This window comes from Sciurus vulgaris (genome assembly GCF_902686455.1).
Source record: "Sciurus vulgaris genome assembly, chromosome: 5".
In the NCBI taxonomy this organism is placed as follows: Eukaryota; Metazoa; Chordata; class Mammalia; order Rodentia; family Sciuridae; genus Sciurus; species Sciurus vulgaris.
In genome coordinates this window covers 70805804-70831703 of record NC_136465.1, presented here as the reverse complement: position 1 = coordinate 70831703, position 25900 = coordinate 70805804, and the positions used below count along the sequence as shown (strand labels likewise).

Below are 25900 nucleotides of genomic sequence, written 5' to 3'. Positions count from 1 at the left end.
CGTAAAGCTGCTGTGAGAAGCACATGATGTGGTATATGTGGCAAGTAGAAGACAAAGCTCCCCCAGGAGCCAGAGTTTTGTATAATCACTTAAGTAGGGCGGGAGCCAAGCCCAGCCTTGGGTGCAGGGCTGAGAAACAGGCTTATTAGACAAGAGGATAAGGGCACCAACTGCTGGGTCACATGGGGACTCAAGCCACAGGGGCCCACTATGAGAAGTGTGGGGAACTGACAGATGAAGATAGAGAGGCAAAGCCCCAACGCCCAGCTGAGGGTCAGGGGCTCAGCTCCAGGAGCCCTCAGATCAAGGCATAGTGTCCCCCAAGTGAGCTGGCTGAGGCCCCATCCTCCCTGACCACAGAAGGATGAGTTCATCTCCTAAGGATGTCCCTTGACCCTGTGTTCACCAGTTCTTGCCCCAAACACCCTACCTTCAGGCCCCATTGGCACCTGAAATGTCGCATCTGTATTTCCCCAGTGGAAGGAAAGCAAGGCCTCTGAGGTCAGAGCTGTGGCCCCCAAGTGACACACTTGAACTGGTCAGAGGCTGGCCCAGGAGTCTATTTCCAACAAGCTCCCTCAGCTACCAACCCTAATACCCAGCCAGCATCAGCAACCACTGCCTTTGGGGATCCCACTAAGGGACCACTGAGGCATGAGTCCTCTGGAGGACTGGGGTGACCTGTGATGGCATCAGGCATGTGAAAGGGGGCCTAAACTAGATAGAGTGAAGGGCAAGGGGAGGGAAGGAACTGTGGCTTCCCCTTTACCCTTTCTCAGCTTCTGTCTCTCCCCATGACTTTTTGAATCAGGAGTTTACCCTCTGTGAGGGTTTCTCTGACTAACACCATGCCTTTTCCAGTCCCCCTGCATCCCTGTGCACTGCTCTCTTGTCATCCTTCATTTCAATCATGTTTTAAATACCCCATCTGATAGTTTTAGTTTTTCTCCCCTACCAAGTTGGAAGCTATGAACAGGCAGGCATGTTTTCTTCCACAGGCCAGGTAAATGCCATTCTGCTTCCTGGTCTGTAGGGTTTGCAGACAATCCTCTGATTCCATTCTTACCCCCATACCCCCACCCTACATGCTGGCTTCTTGAGTATTTCGGCAGCGGCAGCCTCCAGGGGAACCAAGCCTTCCCCCAGAGCAACCAGGACTGTGGTTTTGATTCTCCTCTGCTTTGAACACTCCCCAAGATCAACCAGTTTTGAAATCCAGGTCTTCACACTCTTGGGAGACCTTATCCAGGAAGCCCAACCTGGTGAGGCAGAAGTCCTGGGACAGCAGATGAGAAGAATCCCAGAATATAGCAGACCCTGCTCCTGGGTGGGAGGTTCCAGGACACCGCGGAAGGATCACAGCACAACTGTTCAGGAAACAGGGTGCTTCCAGGTACAAAGCTGCCCTGCACTTCATAATCCTGAGATGTGAGGGACCTTAGTTACCAATGGATAGATCAGAGTGCTGAAGCAACCCAAGAGGCCACCGCGCCCAGCCTCTGCCCCTGGACAAGTGATCCCCTCCCCAGGGCAGTTTCTGAAGAGATCACCTGGGCTATTATCTCTTAGACCTATCTGATGGGGCAAATGCAAGAAAAAACATGAACAGAAGAGGGAAAGGGGCCCCATTTTCTCAGCTCAGCTATCTGAAAGCTAAGCAGGCCAGGCCCTCACTTCCAAAAGAAAATTGCAGGTCACTGGGAAGCCCTTTCCATTTTCATGGTCATTAATAATTTGGACTTGGTATTCTGCCACTTATTTATGTGGAGAAGACACATCTATCTTCTCTGTTCCTAACTGCCAGGCAGAGAAAAATGGTCACAGTTCTCTTCTGAAACACCAAGAGGCAAAATGGGTTAAAGTTGTGGTCAAAACTACCAAGTTAAGGCTGTTCCCATGAAAAATGTTGCAGAGGCTTCCAGTAAATAAGCTCACATGGAAGTGGAAATGTGGACTCCTTAAGTCATCATAGATGGTAGTGGGTCCTAACCAAGGTGGAAATCCACGGGGTCCTACTGGTGAATCAACTCCATGGAAGGTTTAAGTATAGGGGCATAAACTAATTAGCACACCGAGGAGCCAGCTCGAATAATTGTAGATAGGCAACTAAAGAAAACAGTACTTGAAAGCTGGCTGGGCAAAATCAGCCTTGCACACCGATAGTGATTACACCGTGATCACGAGCCATTGTACAACAAGGACCTTTTTGTCTGTGTACTAGACCCCACATGGAATACTCAAGAATAACAGGGTGTGGTATGGTAGAAAGAACACTGGACTGGGAATCAGAAGACCTGGGCTCTAGGAATGCTTCTGCCACCACTAGCTACAACACATTGGGTGAGTTCCTTCCTCTCTCTGGGCTAAGTATGCTCATCTACAAACAGAAGGGGCTCCACCTCCATGATCTCAAGGTTCCCTTCCTGCCTGAACTTTCTAATCCACAACCATTTCCTTGGCCAATCACATACATAGAGCTCCATGTTCACAAGTCTGGCTCTTGCAGTAATTTCATCTCATGATCAAAGTAAAACCACATTGGAGTGGACCAGCAATGTGCTCTGTGCACCTCTGGGGACCCAAAAGGTTTTCAGGGGTCAGCAAGGTCAAAACTATTTTCCGATAAAAATACGGTGCTATTTGCCTTTGTCACTATGTTGACACTGGCACTGATGCTGCAAAAGCAGTGGTGGGTACAGCAGCTTTTCCTTAGCACAAATGGAGGCAGTTCTAGAACTAGGAGTCATTGCATTCTTCACATCTGGGTATTTGCAGAAGCCAGGGTGCAAGGAGGCTAGTTTCATTTAGCAATGTCCTTGATGAAGCCACATTTTAAATTTTATTAAATCTCAGCTCTTTGGTATACTTTTTATAATATTCTTTGTGGGAATAAGAGAGTACACATAGAACTCTTGGGTTGCATATCAAAGAACAGTATCTTGAGATAAAGCACAGGGTGGTCATTTGAGTTGCAGACTGAACTAGCATGCCACTTTTTACATGGAACACTATTATTTTTGCTTGAAAGAACAAATAATAGTTCATGATTATGCAGACTTTGATATTTGATATGCATTTTCTCAAAACTGAGTCAGTTACTTCAAGGAAGACGAGTGATAGTATTTTTTGTCGGTGATAAAATCTCAGCTTTCAAGAGGAAACCAAAATTTTGGGAAACTTCTGCCATTCTGACCTGTACTTAATAAGTTCTCTAACAAGATTAGCAAATGTAATTTCTTTTATATCATATAGTGAGATGCATCAATATTTCAAAGACCTGCACAAATGTTTTCCAAGTAACTAATGGATGATGTTATAAAACCTCATATGAATAAAAGACCCATTCAAAATCCAAGGTAAACTAACATATTTTAACATTTAGGAAAAGTTTATTGATGTGGTTTCAGATTCCACATTGCAATTAACCTTGAAGGAACCACCACTCCCTTAAGTTTGGTGAAGTAGCAAAGAAGCAATTATCTAAAGGTTATGAAAATACTTCTCCCTTTAAGACCATGTATCTGTGTAAGGCTGAAATTTCATCACATGCAGATTGAGCAGACTGAATGCAGAAGCAGAGGTAAGAATCCAGATATCTTCTATTAATCCACACATTAAACTTGCAAAATAATCAAACAGTGGTTCTTACCCATGGTGGTTTTCTCCCTCCCGGGGGATGTTACACAGCTTCTGGGTTGTCTTAACTGGGAGGAGGGAGCTACTAACCTCTAGTGGGTAGCAACAGACAAGATGTACCACAGGGCTTCCTGCAACAAAGAAGTATCTTATCAAAATTTCCATAGGGCCAAGTTTGGGAAACCCTGACAAAATAATACCACTCTTCTCACTGAACATTTTTGTTTCAAAAATATCAATGGGAGGGTATAATGGGATGGTTGTCTTTAAATAAAGTAATAGTTTTTAAATTTTGCCATGTTAATTTGTGATATAACTACCAATGGGTTTAACCCACATAAACAAAAGTTCTTTGATGTCCTCAATCATTTTTAAAAGTTTGGTTCCAGCACCAAAAAGTTTTTAAGAGCTCCTGCTGTGGACAGTAGTGCAGGTAAATTCCAGAACTATGTTTACTGGGCCAGTTCAGCCCTACCCATCAGCCATTATGAAAATAAGTGCCATGGCAGGTGTGCCCAAGGGTGCATGCCTTCTCAGGGAGGGAAGGCTTCCAGGTTGAGCTAACGTAAAGAGTTCTGCATAGGGTTGGGGTGGGGGGGCCACCAACCTGAGCATCACTCATGTGTCAGAGCCTGATCACTGCAGGAAATGTGACCATGACTTCATTCATTTGCTACTGCCAAAAAGCTTACTGTCTAGAAGGGAAGAGAGACAACAGAATATGAGTAGGAGGAAGGCAAACAGGTGTACAGGGTTATGAGATCAATGGGAGAGGCCCTAGGATTGGGGGTAGAGGGAGCAAGAAGGACTTCTGGGAGGAAGTGACATCTGAGCTGGGTCTTGAAGGATGAGTAGGAATTTGGTCACTGAGAGTGGGAGAGGCACCATGGGAGACAGCCATGTTCCCACAGCTGTGGGGACAGCAAAAGCAAAGGCTCAGAGGCATGAAATAGCATGATATATTTGGAGAAGACATGAAAGGGTATAAATAAAACAGAAAACAGACTAGATATTCTTCCCTCCAACAAAATAAAAGCCAAGTCCCCAATAAAATCCAGATTTTTAAAAATAAAATATCTATTTTTTAGCAGAGAGGAGTCAGGCTCGAATTTAGGTTTGCTTATACAAAGTACCTGCTTGGGAAAACAAAATAACCCTGCTCTTCCATCTCCATGCAGAGCGAAATGATCCCACCTCGCCTTCCGGGTCTCCAGCACTTTCTTTTTGTTACACCAGCTCTTTCTCTGGCTCATGGGGTTGCCCGGATGGTGGTGGTGGCTAACCTGCAGGGTCAGAGGTCCTGCAGGGTCCTGCAAGACCAGAGGAGAAGGAAAGCACCCCCTCAGGACTCAAGGCATGAACCCCAGCCATGCCCTCTACATTTGCCAGAAGTGGGAGACACGGGGTTAGCTCTCCGTGCCACTGCGGCAGATGACATTGTTTTCCCTCCAGAGGAGTTGGTCAGGATAGTTGACTGTCAATTTCAGAAGCGGGCTATCAAGACCATTTTGAAACACGGGCTTGCTGTGCTGCAGCACACTGTGACAGACAGGGGTCTTGCCCATTAGGTACTATAAAAGTGGACAGGGAAGAGAAAGGGGACATTTTCCGATAGTAATAAACACCCACCTATTCCCATCAGTAGCCTTCATCAAAGGTTGAACAGATCCAAAAGCAACTCTGGCATTTGCCCAGGAGTCCCAGGAGGAGAACCTGCCCTTTCCAGCAGGTACTGGTAAGTGGCAGAAGCCGCTTATCTGACACACAACTGGGACTCTGCTTCCACTAGAAGTAGGGGCGAGATCCCTTTAATTGCAGGGCTCCCAGAGCTGCCTCAGCGGACACAGGACAGCCTCGGAAGTCAAACCTGGATAGTTTGCCCTGAATAGCCGGCGGCCAAAGCAGCACAGCTGGAGCAAGAGCGCCCAGCAGGCAGGCTAGGGAGCTGGCAGGTAGAAAGAACAGCCTGCTCACAGGAGTCTGCAGGTCAAGATGATTCTACAAACAGAAGAAAAGTCGGTGGCCCCAGGAGCAGTGGGGCTGTGACGGTCCTGGAAGAGTGGGACAAAAAGTAAAAAAGTGGGAATTCCAGTGGTGAGAGAGGGAGCCAGCTCGGGCTTCCACACTAAGGAGTTCATAGACAGGCAATCCAACACGAAGGGTCTCACACTTAGGGAGCTGATCTTGCACCCTCTTGCCAGCAATCCAGCCCAGGCAGGAGGGCAGAGGGCACCAAGGAGGGACTGCGACTTTCCCTTTCTTACCTTCCAGGATGGGTAGGAGACCTGACAGGGAAGTCTTACCAATTATTCTCTAATCCAAATGGAACCATACAGGCAGTTCCCATCGGTGAGCAGGAGGTAGCAGCCTCAGAGGTGGCTGTGCCAAGTGCCTCCCACCTGACCCAAATGACGTCACATTGGTGTTTACTACATCACCACACACAAGCAGGTGCTTATTTTGCCGACACACACAGTTGGCATACATTATGCAACAGCTGCATGTGCATTTGGGGCCAAGAGGGTGAATTTCATTTAGGAAAGAAACTGAGGTCAGATATTTAGTAAGGACAAATAACAGTGTCCAGAGCAGTGTCACCTCAACCCATTTGTCTTTCAAGGCTCTAAGCCCCACCCCTGGCAATCAAGTCGAGGCCATCAGCATTGCCCTGATCATCTGGAGGTGCACCCACATCTGTCTGCTCAGGGACTATCAGGAGTCAGCTACTGACACACCACAGTGGCAACAATCACATCACCATTATTATCAGAGGAATAGCTCACCACACCGGGCACTGTTCTCAGCTCATTTAACCAGCAATGGCTGATACGGCATTGTGTAAGCAACTTCAATTGACTAGTGAATCATCTGAGTCTGGCGATTAATAAAAGAGCAAAAAAGGTGGTGGCATCAACTCAGCCCTCTCTGATCACTGAGCAGGCCCAGCCCTCTCCAGGGAGGCAGTGACTAAGCCACAGGCTGCTTCTCCCACCCCTCCCAGGGCCTCAGGAGGCGAGCATGTCCTCCTCTCAGCATTCATGGCAATAAGAACACATGAAACAAAGCAGGCACCACTCTCAGGGGTCCCAAGACTGTTATCTGGGCCAAGTGTTGTTGATAATCAGGTCACACTGCAGATCTGATTACAAGCAAGGGTGGGAGGTCCCCATACCTATGGACTGATCTCTCCATCCAGCCCATAGTTTCAAAAAGCCCTTTTCTGCTTCACTCAGAATCTCCCCTTCCTAACAATCACTCCTGCTCATGGAATGAAGCCCTCCCTCCTCCCACTTCCCAAGGAGAAGTAGGGGAACCACAGATGGTCAGGAGCCAGGTGGCCATGTGCTACATTCACAAGATCCTCTCCTTCCAGTGCCCTGGCCTGAGGCAGATCCCACAGCAGGGCCGCCAGGAGGAGAGTGTGCAGGGCAGCCCCAGTAGGCCATGTGGCCAGCTTGTGCAGGGCACCCCAGTGTGGTCCCCTGCACTGATGCTGTGGGGAAGGTGAACCCACCTCTCAGCCTCCCGTGTTTCCTCCTTGCTCTGCTCTGACATCCCATGCTGTCTGGTGACCTGGACAATTTCTCTTCCCAGTCTCACTCCTTAAATGGAAACGGGGCTACCTGGCGTAACCATGATGCCCTTCCCTTTCCTTCTCATATGGATCTCCCCTCTGCTCAAGACTCTCACTTAACATTTACCATGCAAAAAACACGTCTAATGGGATCAGAGACTACACGAGTGGACAATTCAGTTTTGAAAAGACTAGAAAGTGGGTGACTTTGGAGGGAAGCTGCTTGCCTCCCCAGGGCTTTGCTCCAGTATGGTGGGTTCCAGGGCTGCTGAGGACAGGGGTCCCAAGACTGTTACGTGGGCCAAGTGATGTCCCTTGTCATCCCTGTCCTTAGAGACCTCCAATCCCAAACAGTGCAAAAGCAGGAAGACAGACCAAGAGTGGAGAAAATACCTGGATTAGAGGCCTGAGGCTGGGAAAGCCTTGCATTCAGGGTAGGAGTGTTCACTGGGCATCTAGGGGCTTTCCTTGATCCTGAAAGACTGAAGTTTTAAAAGCTTCATAAGCACATCTGATAAGAAAGGAAATTAACCCAAATCCTTGTCTGGGCTCTCAGAGAAGAGGAAACAGGACAATGAATGAGTCCCATTACTGCTCTTTTCTACAGATGGATGGAAATGCATGGAGGCTTTTAGATCACCTTGTACATAACGTGTTGAAAATATAACGGGGAGATGTGACGGAGTAAAGGGTGGAAACTTTGGGTTCGATCCAAAGAGATGATGCTTATGCTGCAGTTTGACAATTAAAAGCAATTTACCGTCTTTGGGGCACAGGGGGTGGGGGTGGTGGTACACATTGCTGGAGAGGAAGATAATGCAAGTCTCTGAGGCAGGAACAAACTTGGGGAACAGACAAAACAGAGTTTGAGGCTGAAGCCTGCAGTGTGAGGGGAGAGGATGGCAAGGGTAGGTGCTGGAGAACTCAGCAGGCCTGGCCCCATGCAGCGTTCCCAGTAAGGAGTCTGGGTTTTATTACAAATGTATGGACGACCCTGGGAAGGAGCTACCCAGGAAAGGTGAAATGGTCAGTTTACACTTAGAGAAATTAAAAATCTATGGGGCACACCTGGAGGGAACAAAGAGTGGGCACGTGAAGAGACTCCATGAGAGGCTGCTGTAGCACCCAGGCAAGAAGAGAGGGTGGCATTGACCTGGGTGGAAGTCGTGGAGGCGGAGGACCCCATCAAGGTGGAAACTGTTTCAGAGGTCGTCCTGACAAGACTTCCTGTTGGACTGAATGTGAGTTAGACAGGAGGGGATGGAGGGTGGATGCCAAGGGGACAGGGGAACCACTTAGGAGGAGAAGAGAAGCCAAGCAAGTTGGGATGGATCATTAAGAACCTTGTTTTAGGATATGGTGCACATGAGTATTAATGGTTTATAAAATGTGACACAGTCATGGGACCCATGGGGACTCCCAGGAACTGATTTTTCCCCTGAGGTTTTAACCCAATATGTCCCATTGTTGTATATAGAGGAAACCTATAAAAACAAATTGACCAACAAAGATACCACTTATGGTCACTTTGAAATAAATATGATTTTAGAGTTCTATTTTTTTGGGGGGGAGTAATAGGTGAATGATAATGTTTGGAAATACATACATGTGCTTTGTGGAACATATACAAAGTATATATAAGCTCCAGATTATGGTTGCCAGCATATTTCAACGTACCTGTGTCAGTTTTGTTGAAATAGTCACGAAATTGAAAACCTGGACTTGGTGGGTTGAACTCTACTAGGAAACCATTGGCAGAGTTTGCAGGGCCGTATGTTGTCCTGAAGATCAGCAATGACTTTTTCTGGTCACTCCTCCATTCATTCATTCATTCCGCAAACACACACATGTACCTCCCAAAAGGAAGATTCACACTTCTCTCAGTCTTCATAATAACCTACCTAACAAGGCCTTTCCATCCAGAATCTGTCATTATACTTTTCAAAACTTTTTTTTTTTTCTTAGCAGATAAAAGCACAGAAAAGCAAAAACAAGACCAAAGCATGGCCTCCTATCCTCAGGTACAGGAAATGCATCCAAGAGTGGCTCCCACCCAGGCTACCCAGCCTCACATCACCTTTAGGCCCAGTCCTGGTGTCCCCTCCACTCTCACTCTCAGCCTATATGGGAATTTTCTATTTCTTGCCCCAGGAAACCAGGAGAGCCAGGCTGTTCCCACTGCCATGGGAGGTGGGAGTGACAGTACACATGAGTCGGGGACCAACAGGTCTAGGCCAGGGTCATTTGGCAATCGGGAGGCCCTGACCAAAGCTGCCCCCAGCCAGTTCCCCTTCCCTCCTCCTCCCTGTGCAGAGTTCTGGAAGACAGTCTCTGAACAGTTGCTTTCCTCTAGGTCTTTGTTTTTCCTATTTTCTCATTTTCAATTTTATTTTTCTGCCTCTTCTGTGTAAAAGAAAAAATAGTAGCCTCCTATAATCAGCTCTTCGGTCATTCCATCCAGGTTCACATTTCCCAAGACCTGAAACATTTTGTCTCAGGATTATTTCCACTGCTCTACTTTCCCTGTGATTCTTTTTTTAACTGGATATACAACTGTCCAACTCACCTTCCACATATTGGACTTGAGTTACACGTCTTGAATCCTATGAGTCCTTCTTGAGCAATATTGGCTCCATTGTAGAGATTTTGATATGAAGTGTCTAATATTTCAGGTTGGGTTTTCCGTAATTCTCTGACCCCCTGTGTTCCTTGAGGGGAATTTTGAGACTTCCACGATAACTGTTGTTGACTTTTGTTTTTCCTTTTTAAATGTGACTTTGAGAAGGTGACCTCCATTAAAGAATTTTATTTTTCCAACAATTTTGAGGTCTTCTTTCTAGTCCGAAGGGCAAATTTTGAGGAAGGGTATGTGAATACCCAATGTTTACTTGTTAAATATTTTCAGTTTCATTGCATGAATATCCCACATTCACAGGAGTTTTAAACCTTACTGGCAGAGCATTCTGCTGAGCCTCAGCGGATTAAGTGTGACCCTTTCTCTGGGGGTGTCTCTCCCTCATTGGTTCATTCGTTCATCCACTGAGCACCCATTTGACCCCAGGGCCTTGTCTGGAGTCACAGGTGATGGGGTCCAGTGGATCCAGTGGGCATGAGCTTGCATGTCAGCAGTGAGAGCTGTTTTCCAAGATCAAACACAGAGGATGGAGAGGTTGGTTCCTCCTGGCAGGGTTAAGGCGCTGTGAGCTCTTTGTTTCTGTCCTCCCCACTCTCTCCGGGCATGTTCTACTCTCGCTGCCTGGTGGTCCTGGAATAAATCATCTTGAGCAATCTGCATGGTCTCTGTGATCCACTGCTGCCTTGGTGGCCACAGGGTGCTGGGCGGCAGCCTGGAGCCCTGGGGAAGAGCCCTACCCTGCTGTGGATCCGTCTGCCGGAGACACGGCAGAGTTTTGTGGCAAGGGGTGCATAGGGATGGGACCCAGTCTTGCTGGCCTCTCTGGATATCCGTGGGCAATGGTCGAGTGGGCATGCATTTCGTGTTGGCAGTTTTTCTGGACTTTAGGCAGAATTTTCCTGTTGAGTGAAATTTTTTTTCTGTACAGAGATGAACAGAGCATTCTAGCCAGCTTGGCACTAACTAGTTCTAGTAAAATGTGAAGCTCTGCTCAAGTTTCATCCTTTAATGGAAAAATCCTCAAACCCATGACCAACAGCCCATAATTATATCTTTAGTGAGACCAGGTGGTGGAATTTGCCATCATTAAAAAAAAAAAAGACAAAATTACACTTTGAGATATATCAATCCAAATATCTCAAATATCAAAAAGTGCTCTTTATTGTCATTCTTATTTTACTGACTGTCGGAGCCAAAAAAGACCTCATAAAGGTCTTTCCATGGGCACACCATGCAGAGTGTGCTGGTAACAAAGGAAGTAAATTCGTAATTTTAAAACCTGGAGAATGGGGATATTTTACGTTAACTTCTCATCTGATCCAATCATATCTTCATTGTTTTTAGCACATAAGAATATTGATGGGGACACTATTCCAGGCCCAGTACTGGGTTTGATTCTGCCACTTTCTTGCTGTTTCTTGACCTTGCATAATCATTGTGATCTTCAGCCCATGTGTTTCGTTGCAGGAGGCTTTAAATCACTCATCCCTTTTATGAAGGTTAACTGGATTCAGACCATGACAGATTGTAATGGGGCGGAGGTAAAGTGGCAAAACGTAGCGCTGTGCTAAAGGCTGACAAGCTTGGTCGGTTTGCCACTGCCAACACTGAGATAGTAAACCTCCCCTTCCTCTAGTAACATACATGCCACATGGGCGCCTGACATCGCCAGGTCACTGTACAGATTCTTCTAAATAAAATAACTACCAATCACAGGTCTGATAACTGCATTTTGCACCTCAATAGTTTGTGAGACCCATCGACTTGTCTTCCAGATGCAGAAGATGAGGCACAGGGAAGTGACACTTACTCCAGGTCACATACTTAGACATCATGGTCAGAATGAACAGCTCACTGCCCCAGAGGCCCAGGGCTCACTCCCCATTTCCACAGTGACCCAAAGAGGGCTGCTCCACAAGACCTTTCTGCATTTCCCGGCCTGTTTGACACCCCTGATCCCCAACAGGAAAAACAATGCTCCAAAATGAAGGGCAGTGTTTTGACATCAGGTGGATGTCAGCAAATTCACCTATGGCAGCAAAGACAAACATAGAAGGCACCAGGTTGGGTTACCATCACTTTAAGGTTGGGTCTCCTAAAGTGACCCCTATGTCATGTGAACCACTCTTGGTCAAATGGGACCAAGAGCTGAGGTAATTGGAAGTTATAATTAGTGACTATTTAAAAGCACATGTTTGTAACAGCAGCCGCAGGGAGTGGACGAACACTGTAACCAGTAATAATGGGATTCAATGCCGAAGAGCTGATCAGGAAACACGCTGGGTTGTACACCAAGAAAGGGCAAGGCCAAAGGGATTCGAGAAATAAGGAAGTTATTAGAAGACACCTTAGTTTGGTTTATTTTTAATAGATGGCCAAAAAAAGACAATGTAGGACTGGGGAGATAGCTCAGTTCGTAGAGTGCTTGCCTTGCAAGCACAAAGCCCTGGGTTCGATCCCCAGCACCGCAAAAAAAAAAAAAGACAATGTAGTCAAGATGCAATGACATTCCTCGAGTTTCCATAGGCGTGACAGGGACCCATGAACCCTGCATCGAAGCCAGCTGTACCCAGGAGAGGCAGGAAAGGAAAGAAGCCACCCAGAAAAGCTTTCTCTGGTCATTGGTATTTTACCAATGGTATTTCTCTGGTCAATGGTATTTTACTTAAAGAAATTTAAGTTCTAAAAATTTGTAACTCTACTTCCCTAGGGTTGCCTATTTTTAAATTTGTCCAAATCAAGGTTATAGGTAGGAAAATCCAGTAAATCAAAGTCATATTAAACATTAAATGAAAACAAATTGTCCAAATTTGAGACAAAATGTAGAAAGGAGTTATTTATTTTCAAGGCTTTTATTATTTGAATTGTGAAAAGAATTTAATGTAAATGCATAAATGGAAACTACACACCAAATAGCGTACATGAGACATAAATTAAGTGATGCATGTAATATCTTTGCAAATATTTTTCTTAGGGGGCAGCTATCTCATTTTTTAAATTTTTTATTTGTTCTTTTTCAATAAACATGACAGTAGAGTGTATTTTGACATATTATACATACTTGGGGTAGTTGAACAGGAAGTGGAGTTTCACTGGTCATGCATTTATATATGAACACAGAAAAGTTGTGTCTGATTCATTCTACTGTCTTTCCATTCCCAGCTCCCTCCCTTCCCTTCATTCCCTTTTGGCAAATCCAAATGAACTTCTATCTACCTCCCCCTTACCGTATGTGAGCATCCCAAATAACCAAAGGCCAAATGTTCTCTCTGATATGCGGATGCTAACACATAATAAGAGTGAGGGAAGGGGAGAATAGAAGTTCATTGGATTAGACAAAAGGGAATGAAGGGAAGGGAGGTGGATGGGAATAATGTATCTTGTAAATCAAACATAAAAGACATTAACATCCATTGGAGATATGGAAGAGTTCACATGCAGAAAAATCACAGAAATTAAAATACCATTGAAAATTAAATGCGCCCATTTGTAAAAGGAACTACTATCAGTTTTTTTCCACCATCATTTTTAAAAGGACATTCCAATGCCCAAAATTGATCTCTAAATCTCAGAGGGTACAAGGGCAGCCCCATAGATGGCATATGCTTAGCTTTCTGAAAACTCATCACTCTGTTCTTATTTTTCTCATTTCACCATAAACCAGTGACTGAAACCAGTCTGTGAACCACTATTTGGACCATTGATCTCGAAATCTCTGAGCACATAGCTTAGCATGTGCAACTGATGGAAGGGACCTAAGCTGTCCACAGACCCAGGGTGCATTCATTCAATGCCCTGGAGACTCCTGGGAGAAAGAGTAAAGACCTTGGTGTGACTGTCCATCTTGCCCCTAGACCCTAGTGAAGGCACTCTACCAAATCTCCATGGCAATATCGGGGTAGGTGGGAGAGGTCAACTGGTGAAAGCGGGTGTGGTGAGAGGAAAGCTCTGCCTAGGAGGGCTGGTGGAACAAGACAAGCTTCATGGCAGTTGAGAGCTTGAGAGTGATAATCACTGAGAATCAAGGCCAACAGCTCTTAACGACAAGAGCCAGTGGCTCTGGGCACTCAGGTGGTGGCACTAGCTAAAGCCCACAAGTACAGGGCAAGACCACAGAGTTCCTGAAACCATGACTAAACTGGAGAGGGTCCTTGCATGAGACCCCTCCCACCAAGGGGCCTCCCTCCACTTCTCTGAACACAACCCCCACACACATAGGATAAGTAGTACCCTTCAAAGGTGGGCTATTTATTCCCTGACTAGGAAGTGGTAGGAGATCTGCCCTCTTCCTAAGGTGGCTCTGAGACACCTCCAGGACCTGCAGATGATGTAGACTCAGGTCAAGCTGGAAGAACTTTTCTCCAATGACTTCCTCCTTAGAGCCCCAGGCCCTGTAGAGGCCTGTCCTTAACATACAGCAGTGAGAATTCTGGCAAGTTGGAGGAGGACTTCCAAACCCTAAGTCACCACTAGGGTTAACGGGGTTCTGTCTTATAGAGACCCGGCATTCAACATCTCCTTCAATCCTTACCATGTCACTGCGAGCTGGTGGCTGCTGCCATTTTGCAGTTGAAGGCTTTGAAGGTAGAGGAGTTTAAAGAAGGTCCCTAAGGTCACACACTGAATGGCAGGGGTAGAATTCAAACCCAGTTCTGTCTACTCCCAAAGCCTCCATTTTAAGCTCACTATACTCCCAAAAAGAGTAGCTCGCGGGGGGGTGGGGAGCAGAAAAAGAAAAACCCTAGAAAACAAGTTGAACATACACCAGAAGAGGAATGATTAAGGTGCTTTATGCTTAATTAATGATTAAGTATATCATGCTCATGTAATCTTAGGCAGATGTATGAAGAAATAAGCTACATTTATATGTATGAACCTATAAATGTTTATTATATGGTTAAGGGGGGCAGAATATATGTCATATCATTCCAGTTTTCTTTCAATAAAAGTCAATATCTGTGAATTCGTTTGTAGAAGCACAGAACATGTAGAGCAGCCCATAGTAAGGACTCAACCTCAGATACCTCTGGGGAGGTTCAAGGGGGAAGAGAGTGACTTTTCCACTTATCACTGGAATTGTCAAAACAAGCATATTTCATCTTCCTAATTGAAAAGAAGATGACCCTTGGTTTTGTGTCTTCTATACAACACAGTGAGAGGTGAGCAAAATTTTGCCAAAATGAGTCAAAATGAAGCAGCAGAGCCCTCCCAGTACAATGGGACTCCCCACTAGTTGGGCAGGCTGCCCAGAGCAGGGATACAGGACCAGCACTTCCAAAGATAAAGGGTCCCTCTGCCACCAAGCCAAGAGGGCCAGTGGAAAGAAAGCAGGTTCCCCTGCTCAATCCATCTCTCCCACCTCTGAGGCCTTGGCGCTGTCAGGAAATGCTGCAATCGATCAGCTGGAAAAAAACTTCACCTTGATGTTGAAAGGACTCGTGGCTTTTGCATTTCCAGGCAACCCAATCATATTAGCAGTCCCCTAACCCAATTATGGCTATATACACCCCACCAAAACATTTCCATGCAAAAAGGGACAGCTGAGCCCAGTTGGCTTCATTACTGTCTCCTCTTAGAAAAATCACTGGCAGCATGAAATCTTTAGTCTATTAATAGAGGTCTCCTATACTCTGATAATAGAAGCTCATAAAAAAAGAGAGCAAGAGGGAGAAGTGGCTACCTAGGTTCTGATGGATGAAACCAGAATTGGATCACCAGTGGCTCAGCCCCTGGCTTACTTGAGGCTGCTGGTATTGAAAAGACGGAAGGTTTTTTGCCTTTCAAAGGCCATGAACTTGAAAGTGTTCTGTGGAAACTGTAGGAAGGTGTTTAAAAGCTAGTGAGTGTCAAAGACAAATTGGATAAAGATGTGCAACAAGAAAGCCAGGTGTTTCTCTAGGACTTTGACATGAACTCAGTACATAATTGGATCCTAACAATCCTTGCAGAATAATTGAGGGGAGGGTAACAGGCAAGTGACTTTTTAGGTGAGGAGCCCAGTGACCTTCACTCAAAGTCACAGGGAAAATGGAGGCTGTGACGTAGACCAAACGCAGCACAACCTTGGCTCACCTTCCTGATCCCAAGGCATCTCCCCTTGAGCCCCAAAATTACTACTTCTAAGAAGCAATAAATGGAGTATCAGATATTGGGACTTGGTTTTCTTGCTCTCAGGGTGTCATCTGAGACCAGTTCTTTGATTTTCTACAGCTGAAATATAATTCCCCATCCCACAAGGGCCCATAAGCCTGTGAGGTTCAGAGAAGGTACAGTTCCGCTCCCAGGGCCTTATCATTCTCTATAGCCAAAGGCACTTTACAGTTTGGAAAGCACTGTGCAAGCTGAACCTCACACGGCAGGAACGGCCTAATGGTTCCTGTTTAATACAAGAAAGACTCAAACAGGGGCCCACAGGGAGAGCCCACTATAGAAACTTCTCCCCAACCCAACACTCTGCCTGTAGAACGTAAAGAGACAAACTAAGCAGTGGCTGTACCTCGGACACCTTTGCCTGGCCAGAGAGTGAGGTATTCTAGCAAACCTCAGTAGTCATGCACTGGACTGGGGACACTTTCTCCTGAGGGCCCCACAATCAGGCCGTGGCTTCACAGTGGAATCTCAGCTGAAATCACTATAAATAAGTAAGATGGGCAATTTGTCCCATACATGTTCAATGCCCACCCCTCCAAAAAAAATCACTCTGCTTCCCGGCACACAGTCTAGAGACAGGCACAGTGACCGTTTCTTGAAGACTCCTTCTGTAACTGTTGCTACACCAGGCATGTCCCATGGTGAGAGGGGAAAGACACCAACGAAGCAGCAGAGCATCTGGAAGCCGTGCCATTTTATGGCGTGTTTAAATAGCTTTTGCTCCCTAATTTGTCGTTGCTTAGGGTTATGTTAAAATTAGTATGTCCAGGAAATAGCAGCAAGGAAAGATGGCCCAGAAACCTTTTTTAGAATAGGAAGGAGAATGTTGGCCTGCTTTTAATTTTATGCACGGGGACAGACGACAAAGTGAACAGGAATTGACAAAATGCACATACACATTCCTGCACTCTTGCTTGGGCCTCCTGCATGGGGTCAGTGGAGGGGCCTCTCTGGGACACCCTGGTGTCAGCTTTCTCCTTACCTGGGTTGGTTCCTCAGCCAGTCCAAATGGGTTTTAATGGCTGAGGTTTCCTGGGGTTGACAAGTTGGAGTTCAGAATTCCTCGTGCTCTCCGGGTCGCTGCAGCCGGTGGTCACGGCCCTGTGGAGGACCCGACCTCTCCTTTTGCCTTCATCCTCCCTCCTTACTCCCATCTATAGGGACCCACTCTCATGTCCTTGGAATTGTGTCCTGCCACTGGAGGATGCCTCATTTTCCTGAATATGTGTGCTTTTCTTACGTAAGAGTGATACTGCACCAAGTGTCTCACTCCTTCATTCAACACTGCATTCGTAAGATCTTGTCACTAAATCCAGCTCGTGGTTTCTGACAGCTGCAGAGCATTCACCCCCCCACCCCACCTTGTCTGCAGGAGAGGCCTTCTAAGATCCCCGGTGGATGCCTGAAATTATGGATGGTGTGACCCCTGTATCTGCTATGTTTTTCCTATACAAACACATCAATGATAAAATTTAATTTATAAATTAGGCCACGCAAGAGATCAACAAGGACTAATAATGAAATAGAACAATCATAACAATTATACTGTTTACTAAAGTCTCTGATATGCAGATGCTGGTCCATAATAGCGGGCTAGGGAAGAATGGAGGAACTTTGGATTGGGCAGAGTGAGGTGGCAGTGGGAAGGTGAGACAGACAGCATCACCCCATGTACATACATGCATGATTGCGTGACCCATGTGACTCTGCATCAGGTATAGCCAGAAGAATGAGAAGGTGTGCTCTGTTTGTGTACAATGAGTTGAAATGCATTCTGCTGTCATGTATAACTAATTAGAACAGGTAAAAAAAAACCAAAAAATAAAAAGTCACATGAACCTAGCACACCTCTCTCTCTCTCTCTCTCTCTCTCTCTCTCTCTCTCTCTCTCTTTCTCTGTCTCTCTCCCGCAATATGTTACTGCATTGTGGCCTTTCTTCCTCTTCTTGTGATGATGTGCAATGGCACAAGCCCCTTGATGAGATGAAGGGAGGGAAGTGCGGTAGGATCGTGGTGTAGGGTCACTTGAACACAAGCCCTGTGAGAGACTCAGCTCAGCAGTCAGTCTGATAACCCAGACAGCTACCAAGTGACTAACGAGCCATGCAGGCAGCATGCACACACCGACAATTCACATTCCCAGCAGGCCAGAGCAGGATGGACCAAGATTTTATCATGCTACTCAGAACAGTGTGCAATTTTAAATTTATGAGTTATTTCTGGAAATTTCCATGTAATATTTCTAATTGGTCTTCAGCCTCCGGTGACTGAACTCTCAGAAAGTGAAACATCTGATGGGGCAGGGAGGAGAGTAGCTACTGAATTCCACTATATTCACACCACTGTATCGCAGTTCTGCCACTTGCTAGCTGTGTGACCTTGGGCAACTTACTTAACCGCTCTGTGCCTCGGGTTCCTAATACATAAAATCAGATAGCAAAAGGGCCTACGTTACCAAAAAAAAAAAAAAAAAAAAAAAAAAAAAAAAAAAAAAAAAAACAACCTAGCTACCATTGTTAACTTCCCCATTCCCCTGGTGAAGGGTATGTGGATTAGACAACTCTCTGCAAACACAAATAATGCTGCCGTGGGCATCCTTGCTCGTGTTTCCACATATTATTTTCCCTTAACTTCCCTGGGACACATACCCAGCAGTGGGATTGCAGAATCACAGGGTATGTGAATCATTTAAAAAAAAAAAAAAAAGGCTCTCCCGGATGTCCAGTTTGCAGCAGTTTCAACAGCAGTCTTGAGAGTTGTTGCTTCCCACATCACCTCTAACACCAGCACCCTACCTTCCAGGGGCTGCTAATCTGACGGATGAAGAGCGGCATCGTATTTTGTCTTGTCTGTCTTTGGGCACTAGTGAGTCTGAGCATCTCTTCATATGCCTGTTAGTCTCTGTGAATTCAACCTTTGCCTAATTTTCTGAAAAGCTTCCTTTGTTTTCCTTCGTGATTTGTGGTAGTCCCCACCATATTCTCATTTCCTTGTTGATTCTAAACTTTTAAATATCTGCAATTCTGTTACCAATCTGTTACTTTGGTCTTGGTCTGCAGTGTCTTTCATGAAGCACACATTCTTTTTCTTTCTTTTTTTTTTTTTTTTTTTTTTTTTTTTTTTTGTGGTGCTGCGGATGTGAACCCAGGGCCTTGTGCTTGTGAGGCAAGCACTCTACCAACTGAGCTGCATTCCCCAGCCCGAGCACACGTTCTTAATGTGGTCACATTCATCCGTTTTTCCCTTTGTAATCTGTGCTACCTTAGTAATGCTTAAAAAGCCTTTGCAGAAAATCACACACACACACATAGACACGCACACCACGCGTTCACCTTTATCTCCTCAATGTTGTAGTTTCACCTTTTCACATGTAGATGTACATTTGGAGGTGATTTTTGTACATGACAGAAGACAGAGATCTGAATTGCTCTTCTCTGGTAGGAAGCCAGTTCCCCGCATAGCACCGGTGTGTACACCATCCGTCCTCGGCTGATGTGCTCACCACCTCTCTCATAACACAACGGATGCAGAGCATGAGGGACTCCTGTAATCTGCAGTGATGCATTGATCTCATTGATCCTACACCAGGAATATACTCGCGGCATTTGCAGGCTCCTGTAACACGTTCGCAGCACTCAGAGGGGTAAAGCCTCTATTTCCTCTTTCTCAAAACTGTCTTAGGAATTGATGAATGTTTATTATTTCACATGCATGTTAAAATAAGTTTGTTAAGCCAGCTCCCAGATGCTACCATTCACTCTGGTCAAAGTGTCACAGCATTAATTCTAGGAGAATTTACATCTTCAACCTCCAGTAACAAACACTTATATAAGTCTTATAATAACCTTTAATAGAGTTAATTTTTTTTTTAAAGGTCTGGCACATTCTTTGCAAGACATTTTCCTAGGTACTTCATAATTGCTGTTGCTTCTGAAAATAGTATCTTTTTTCCTGTTCTATATGCTAATTGGTTATGATTGATTTTTGTAAGTTATTTTGTATCCAATAACTTTGCTAACATTTCTTATTAGTTCTAACTATTTTCTTCTTGATTCTTTTGTGTTTCCCATGTCTGCAATGCCTTTCTGTCCCTTCCCTCTCTATCCGTGTTCTTCTAATTCCTTTTTCATGCATTATCATTCTAGTCTGGACCTCCAGTAATATGTTGAAGAGTAACAATATTTTGTAGGCATCTTGTCTTATTTCAGATCTTAAAGTAATAGCTTCCCTGTTAATATTGCTGATCATGGTCAATTCTTCATATACCGGCTTTCTCAAAGGAGTTCTATGCCCAGGCGTGTGGCCATTTATTTTAATGTATTTTGTTTTTGAGTGATCATTGATTGTTTGTGAATTTATTTCTGGATTAAATCTACTGGTCCACTGTACCTTTTTAAATACTCTTAGGTCCAGTGAGTTAATATTGGTTATTTTCTTCTCTGTTTCATTAATATATGTCCTCCTCTTTCTATTTTCTCTTATTTGCATCTTGCAATTCTGTGGGTCTTTTCTAAATCCCTGAGTTGGAGGCTGACCTTGTTTGTTTTCAGTCTTTTTACTGGATAATAAATGTAGTATTGGAAGCTCTACACTTTTAAGTACCAGTTAGCCATGTCTCCTAAATGTCACTTTGTGGCACTTTTGAGTTTTGTTCACCTCTATTTGGTATTTTCCTGTAAGTATTCCACTTCAAATAGTGGTACCGCCATAGAGGTGGGAATTTTTGTAGGCACCATTATTAGTAATTACTAATTATTAGCAACTACTAATTTCATGCCATTGAGGTCAGAGAATAGTGTCTCTTTTCATCCATTTAAACGCTATGGTTGTATGATGAGAACTCTGTCTTCTAGGTTCCTTTTAACACTTTGAAAATGCTATTTGGTTTTCTTCTTGAAATCCAGTTGAGAAGATGGATGTCAATTTGATTCTTGTTTTTTTGGTTGGGTTTGTGTGTGTGTTTGCTGGATTTTGGGGGGGGAGTTGTTTTGTTTTGTTTTGTTGGGGGGGGAGAGGTTGTTTGCCTTTCTCTCTGGAAGTTTTATATACTTAAATTTCACCACAAATGTGTCTACTAGTGTTTTATTAATGTTTTATGTTTTTACCTATATTGTCCAGCATTCTATGACCACTTTCAATTTCAAAAATTATATTTATCTTTGGTTCTTAGAAAAAAATCTCAATATACATGCATATGTATACATACATATATGCATATATATCCTTTCTTCCACTCTTTTCTGAGAAAGGACGCCTATTTTCTCCTTAGACATCTGGTATGGATCTTGACATTTATTCCTTTTCCAGTTCCCCTATCTCCTAGGCTTTCCTCCTCATCTGTCCCCCTGGACCCTTCTGTGAGATGCCCAGACTCCGCCTTCAAGTTCATTGATTTGATCTTCAGGTGCCCTCATTCTGCTACTCAATCTGTGTGCTGAGTACTTTGTCAGGTATTATAAATTTTAAGCCCAGAAATTACAGGTGGGTATTGATAACCACTCATTTCTGCCTGAGGCTCCTAACATCCTATCCTATTTCTGTGATGATATTTATATAGGGTTCCTACTCACTTGATGCATTAATGCTGTCCCGCCTGGTTTAGTTTGTTTGGCTCCTCACAGTTTTTCCTCTAATGATTATTCTACTTTGGCAAGTGATAGACTTTTGAAAGGAGTAAGGTCAGGGCCCCCCCCCCCCCCCCGCTGTGTCCTTGACAATGAACTGGTGGGAGGAGGGCCTGGCCTCAGGCCAAAGAGCCTCCATCCATCAGGACCACCTGGGCTGCCCAGCCCAGCCAGGAGAATCTCCCAGTTGGGCACTGGTCTTTTCAGAGTTGCTTATTCTGGTGTCTGTGATTGCCCAGCCCCACTTCCCACCCTCTAGGGTTGTGGGGCTGCAGGGTTGGGGAGGGAACAGTAAGAGAGTCTGCAGTTTTTCTATCTTATGCAAACCATCTGGGGTAACTGCTGGGACAAGGAAGAATATGCCTCATCTGCAAAGCCCCTCCTTCCCTCAGCCTCTGCCCATCGGTGGCATCTGGTCTGACCCCTTTCTACCTGCCATTTCCCACTTCTCTCCCAGCTGAGAAATCAATGTCCAGGTCTCCCCCTAAGTTCCTTGGACCCACCAGATTCCCTCTGGCTTTTCCTACACCTTCAAGTTGGTCTGGGGATCCAGAGCCCTCACCCCTGCTGGTTAACCATTTCTTCTGGGAGTGGGATGGTTCCTTCCACCTACCTATTCTGCTCTGTTTTAAATCCATCTGCACACTTCCAACATCTTGCTTTATGTGTCAAGCCCCAAATGGCTGCATTGCTTTAAAAAAAAAAAAAAACATAAAAGGAGGATAGGCCATTTCCTGGAACTGGAGGCCAATCTGAATGATTATCACCCAGCTACTACAGATGAGAGCCAGGAAGGGAAGGCCAGGTAGGTGCCAAGACGGGAAGACTCTTGAGAAGTCTTTCTCCTCTTCTCTGTTGCTTTCTCCAGCCATATCTGTCCCATAAGCAGTTTCCTACCTCCTTAGCAGCCCTGCCTGCCCAAGGCTGCCAGTTTTCCCCCACAGGCTTCTCAAATACTCTCCACTGCCTTGGGATCGCTGACCTTGCATATGATTCCCTCTGCTTTTCGACACTATTTGTCTCTGTCTGTTAGCACAAAAAGACCCAGCAGGATGCAAATCTCACAAATCATCTCAGGTGTTTATTCAGAAATGACGTTTCACCCAGGAACAGGGATGAAATAGCATCATGGAACCCACTTTCCCGGTGGAAAATGAGCCACTGAACAAAGAAAGGGACTGGGTTTATATAGGTTATTTTTGAGAGGTGGTCTTGTGAGCATATCAGTTTGGGTACTCAGGAAATGGGTTTGTGAGAATTTAAAAATTTGTTTTTACTGGGCAATATTTTTACTTGGAGAAGAATGGAGGGTCTGGAGTCAGCATTCAGTGTTTATCTCTTTTCCCTTAAGGTCCCATTGTACTGTTACTGGAGAAGGATTTATTTGGAGAAGAATCAATACTTTGACTTCCTTTCTAGGGACTGTTCTGTCATTGGGAAGGAATGCACTGAGAAAGCTATTAATGAATTTATGGCTTTCTTTTTCACTCCCTTTTCTCAGGCCTTACTGTGCTGGTTTTTTTTTTTTTTTTTTTTTTTTTTTTTTTTTATTTTCCATATTTAATATTGCCCACCTGAGTTCTCTGAACTGCTGTTTCAAAGGATACCTCTCTACACAGGCAAGTTGGTAAGTTCCTTAAGGGTGTATCTTACTCTGTAGTCGGCCACGACACAGGGTTCCAGAACCACGGCCCCCAAACTTCTCAATAGGCTGCAGTGCTGGGTCAACTTGTGCTTTCTCCAAGACAGACAGGGAAACAGAGGGGCGGCCAGGAGCCCCATCTGATAGTGAGCAGCCCTCTTGGGTTGTGATCTACCCCTGCCCCCACCATCGTATTGGTCAGGTCAGCCCCCTGCCCAAAGTCCCCTCCAACCTGGGCCGCCTCCAACTGCCTAAGGCTGCCACCACAATCTCTCAGGACTCCTAGTGACTCTTATCCTAGTGGCTCTCATCCCCAAAGCAGTGCCAGTCTTTAAGCTCTGCGGCCTATGCCAAACTCCACTGTCTTTGTAAAAATCCCTGCCCCTTTCATGCCCTCACTTCCTGCCAGGAGCATTCTCCTGCTCCCTGTGGCAGCCTACCAGCAACCTAGTGCTCTCACTGCTCTCCTGGGTCCTCTCGGCGTCTGGAATGTGCCCAGCTTCAGCTCACTCCCCTGAGTGCTAGCTTTCTCTTGAGAGACCCAGACCTCCTTGGAGGCGGAGACCACCACCCCTCCACTTGCTGTGCTCCATTCACCCAGGAGCCCCAGCCCAGGCTCTCCAGGGAAATGGTCCAGGCCAGTGTCACTAGATGCAACCTTCTACTTTGGTAATTTAACATTTTATCCTCCCTTACCTTGACACTGTACTTCTCCTTCTCGAAACTCAATCCCTCCTTGGTCTCCAGGACACCATTCCCCAGAGGGCTTGAACCCTCTCCAGGGCCCTCCCACCCACCATCCCTTAAACATGAGTGTTTTTCAAGTCCCAAACTCGGCCCTGGCCCTACCCCCACCCCATCAACTTCTTGTTCCTGATGTCCCAAGTTCTCCCTCATGGTGACCTTATAGTGACATCCCCTATCACCCAGACCCAGAGCCTCTGCGTTCTGGAGGTCTTGCTGAGTCTTGACTCTGCCTCAAGCCCCACATCCAAATGGCCACCAGGGACTAGAAGTTCCACCCTCCTGCCCTCTCTGAGGTTGTCCCTCTCGCTCTATGCCTACTGTCACTGCTGTTGACGAGGACTCCATGCTTTTCAAGTCAAACCACTGATGTAACCCAACCCGTCCAATGAAATGCAGGCAAGTGATAGTTCTAGAACAAATATCTACGTCAGTATTTCTGTAGGATCTGGACACCCCTAGACTCTAAAACCTTCAAGCCTCTCTAACTCATCTCTGAAGTGTCAGGCAGTCCCAGGCCCAGGGCACCTTCTGCACCAGCTCTGCATCCTGGACAGGAGCTCTTCCCAGGGTTCCAAGAAGCCCCCTGGGCTCACTGCCCACCAATACTCCTGATGCTGTATTGCACTGTCTCCCCCACTAGGATATAGACTCCATGTTTTTTTGCTTCTGTGTTTCTAGCAACTGTCATAGTGCTGGGTCCTTGGCGATGGATCCAGAAATGTTGGTTGGATAAATGGGTGGATGGATGAATGAATGAATGAATGAATGTTCTACTCTGGGGGCAAACTTTGCCTCAAGAATATTGTATTATGGTTAGTGAAATCTTGGTACCAAACTGGAAAGGTTTGGATGATGTCAAACAGTGCCATTAAGTGACTTTGTCACTTGACAGATTTAAAAGGAGAGGGGAAAAGGGTAGGGGAAAGGGAACTACTATTTGTTGGGTAGCACTTACGGCTACCCAAATGAGGTTAAATGTTATCTCGCTTAACCTCTATAAGAATGCTCTGGAATCAATATCTTCGTTTTCTAGATCCACAATTATGGCACAGAAAAATTAGCTTGACTGAGGCTATGCAACTAAGTGGCAGAACTCAAATACAGGCACAGGTCCCCCTTTGAATCCCCAAATCTGAGTTTTTCCAACAAATTAGGCCAAAGGACCAACCCTCTAACCCTGCAGGCTGGAAGGTTGGGAGGTACCAGTGGCAAAGAGGCTGTGAAGTCCCGCCAGTGGGGATGCTGAGAATGGCCCCAATGCCATGGGCTGCCAGGAGGCAGCATTCCCTAGCTCGAGGTCCAGTTGACATGCAGAGGAGAGAAGGAAGGGTGAGGGCGATATCAGAGACAATTGAATGTCCAGAGGTGTCATTTCAGATATTTGTCTTCTGTGGACTCTAGAGCATTATGGGGAGTCAGATTTCTGCTCCCTGCTAGGAAGGACTCCCGGGCCAAGGTGAAAGGGAGATGCTGGCAGAGGCAGAGGGAGACGGCCCCTGCTCATTGCCCCCAGGCCAGGACAGCAAATGGCAGGCTAGAAACATTGGTAAAAGTGGATGACTGGAAGAACAAGACTCAACTGGTGTATCTTTCCCTGCAGCCAGTGGTTCTGGTTCGCTGGAATAGGTGCTGGATGGGCGACAATGCCTTCTCCTTAGCGCTTTCTCAACTTGCACATAGGTGACAGGGACGAAGCTTTCGAAGCACAGTTTGAGAGGATAGATTTTTAAGTTAACTACTCGCCATCAGGCAAATATGGGTGCGTCTTCTTTCTGCACCACGACCACAGCCACAGCCAGGGTCAGTCTGGCACAAACAAGAGGCTTTGAATTGTTTATTTTTCTACTTGGAAGAAAACATATGAACTTTCATACTTCCTTCAAATTCAATGG

General features: G+C 45.6%; 1 long non-coding RNA gene across 1 annotated transcript in view; it reads right to left on the bottom strand.

Annotated features, from left to right (window-relative positions):
• LOC306662386 overlaps positions 1-3766 on the bottom strand; it is a 36339-nt gene extending 32573 nt beyond the window's left edge. Inside the window, exon 1 of the long non-coding RNA XR_013764104.1 lies at positions 3650-3766. This is a non-coding gene — a long non-coding RNA (uncharacterized lncRNA). The remainder of the gene's footprint in view (positions 1-3649) is intronic.
• Positions 3767-25900: the final 22134 nt, after the last annotated feature.